Here is a 3,522-nt window from a genome sequence, read left to right as displayed (position 1 = left end):
GAGGGACGGGTCCTTGGAGAGGGACATCATGCTTGGGAGGGTGGAGGGACGGCGCAGGAGGGGAAGACCCTCTATGAGATGGATTGATTTGGTGGTGACTGGGGTAGTCGGGATGGGTGTGTCAGAGGCAGTGCGGTTGGCGCAGGATAGAGTTTTGGGCTGTTGTGCATAGGGTTGCTATGAGTCGCAAACGACTCGACGGCACATAACAACAACAACATGTGATATTAATGATATTGATAGATAATTTCCATTTACAGTTGGATCTCTCATTTTTAGATGCTTGACCAGATGACTGTCTTTCAAATTTCTTGGCATAGACAAATGAGCACTTCTAGCCTTGCATTTATTTGCTAAAATTTTCAGTTGGTATTCCATCAACTCCAGAAACCTTGTCATTTTGCTAATGTCTTTAGAGAATTTTGGCCTTCTTCCTCTAATACTATCAATTCTTGATCATAGTTGAACATCTAGCAATTCTTTTTGGAACAATGACTCTGTATATTTCTTCTGGGTTTTTCCCCCCCATTTTTATTTTATATTGGTTTACTTACAAAATTCATATACATTGTGTTTCATATAACCATTCCAATTCAGTGTATTTTATAAAATTAATCATCATTCAGTTACCCTGTCTTTCCAGATCTCTGCCAGATCTTTCCCATTTCCTTTACATACATACCCTCCACTCACCAAATTGTGCAAGCCTATGATTTCCCCTGCCCATCCTCACCATTCTGCTCCCCCGCCCCAGCCCCCCTTGGATCCTCATACACCTTTTACTAGTTTAATCTTTCTACTTCTATAATAATGATCTTAGGCAGTATTTGTCCTTATGAGACTGAGTTAGCAAGTACACTCCACATAATGCTTTCCAAGTCTCTCCAAAGCTATGGAGCAATTTTGAAATCTTTGCTTCTGAGTCCTGCGTAGTATTCCATTGTATGAATGTATTACAATTTCTCCGTCCATTCGATTGTGTTGGACATTTGGGCTGTTTCTCTGTTCTTGTGTTAGTGAATAATGCTGCTATGAACACTGGTGTACAAATCTTCGATTGTGCCTCAGTTCTAATTTTTCTGAGGGCATATTCCTAGCAGTGGAATAGCTGGGTCATATGAAATTTTCATCCTTATATTTTCTTTTTATTTTTCCTCCTTCCTTGTTTGATGTTTGTAGAATCTTTCCGTTTTGACAACTCAAGGCTTGATTTTTTCCTTCAGTTGTTTGGTTTTCTAACGCCAACTCTGCATATTTTGTTATAATGTTGTTGCTTTTTTTTACTTCTCGACCCACCCTTTGATATCTTCTTTTACATTATAATTTCTTCTACTTGATTTAGCTATTTTACATTCAAAAGCATACTTCAGAGTCCCTTTCCATATCCATTTTGATCTTTTTCTCCTTTCTTCTCTTTCAAATGTCCTGGCTGTCGTCCTACAATTCATCTGACATTAGCGTTCAATGTGTTAAATCTAGGTTTTGTTTTTGGTGGGTTTTTCCCCCCCAAATCTGTTTTCAAGATTGTCTTTTATTTCAGGTGGGATACACTCAAGATTATATTTTTGGTGCTCATGAATTTATTTTAACTTTCTTCAGCTTCATTTTGAACTTTCACCTAAGCAATTGATGCTTTGTTCAGCAATTGGACCCCAGCTTTGTTCCAATGGATGATAGTGAGCTTCTCCCTCATCTTTTTACACAAATGTTGTCTATTTGATTTCTGTATCTTTCATCTAGTGAGGGTCATGCATTGGTCTTACAGAATTTTATCATGTAATCTCGTGTGTAATTTCTATATAATGTGTCCTGTTAGGTGGGTTTAAAAAGATGTAAAAATGAAAAACACTTTGAGATAAATCTAGAAGATGGAAACTTTAAAAATAGGCAAGAGTATGATAAATATAAAATTTTAAAATGTTTATTATAGAGAAAGGAGCAGGAAGATGATTGCCTAGAGACTGACAGAATATCAGAAATGTATTGTTGATGTTCTAATTTGCATTCTGTGTGGTGGCTAACTAGCTGCTTATTATTCTTGAAACTGTGAATATGAATTTGAAATTATTTTTTATTGCTATGTGCCATCGAGTTGCCTGCAACTCATAAGACCTCTTTGTACAATAGCTTTGAGCCCTGCCTTGCCCTGAGTCTCCAATACACCTACCCCCATTACTCCAGTTACTGTGTCAATTCACCTCATCCAAGGTCTTTGTTGCCTGAGCTGTCCCTTTACCCTTCCAGTGTCTTTATCCAAGGACTGGTCCCTCCTGGCCATGTGCCCAAAGTATGTGAGACTAAATTATAACTATTAAAATATATTTTAAAAAGAATTTAACATTATATTTGCTAATTATAAAATATTTTATGATAAAAACAAATTGAAATAATACCAAGTCTCAAAAGAAACTGTAAACAGAGTTCTAGTAATTGAAAATACAGTAAATCTTTCTTTTTTCTTTTATTTTAATTTTCAATAACTTCCAGCATCGTTCATAGGATCACTGTGAGTTGTGGTCAACCTGATGACATCCAACAACAACAGTAACATTTTATTTTACTTGTAACATTTTATTTTTATAGCAAGCATTTAAAAAGTTAAATATCCACTCACATGAATTATCTCAGGATAGCTTTACTATGCAAATAGAGAACAGTTTTGGATCATTTGATGACATCAGAAAGTCTCCTTCCATTATGTTAAGCATTAATTGTAACTTCATCAATCAGGTGAGCTTTTACTTTAACTTAAAGATCTAATTAATTATACACATATTCATGATATGTGCTGAAATTTAGGACCAGCATAGTAAACTGTCTTGGAAGAAGAACATATAGCCAGAATGCTCTTTAGTCTCATGTTCTGAACATGTTCTGAGAAGATGTTCGTCCTTGAAGAAAGACCTCAGGCTTGATAAAGGTCAGTAAAAATGAAGAAGACCTTCAAGGAGATTAAATGACACAGTGGCTATAAGAACAGGCTTACACACAGTAGAGATTGTGAGGATGGTGCTGGATCAGGCAGTGTTTCATAGCTGGGACATCACTGTAAATCCAAGCCAATTAGCAGTATCTAACCCAATACAAACAACATACATATACTCAACATTTTTTGTGACTAGAATTAGTTTGTTTGGTTTTTGTTTTGTTTTTTTTTAAATCAATACTGTGAGAATCATCCATGTTGAAGCACAATCATGAAGTTCATTTGTTGTTACTGATCACTAGTATTCCCTTGAGCAATTACACCAATTTTATTTATCTAATCTTCTGTGGATAGGTTTTTATTCTTGTAAATAATTCTCAAATGTTCTTGTACACATTTCCTGGTACCTCTATGCAAGAATTTCTCTAGGATAATTTATAGGATATCCTCCCTCCCCACCAGGTATCATGACAAATTATGGCTAACATTGAGAAGAATGGTAATCCCAGAACACTTAATTATATTCATGAGAAACCTATACCTAGATCAAGAGGCTGTTGTGTGAACAGAGCAAGGTTTAAATATTTAAATAATAT

Source organism: Elephantulus edwardii, unplaced genomic scaffold, assembly GCF_000299155.1.
Source record: "Elephantulus edwardii isolate Elephantulus edwardi_28Jun2011 unplaced genomic scaffold, EleEdw1.0 scaffold00077, whole genome shotgun sequence".
NCBI classification, from domain to species: domain Eukaryota; kingdom Metazoa; phylum Chordata; class Mammalia; order Macroscelidea; family Macroscelididae; genus Elephantulus; species Elephantulus edwardii.
This window is presented reverse-complemented; position numbering follows the sequence as displayed.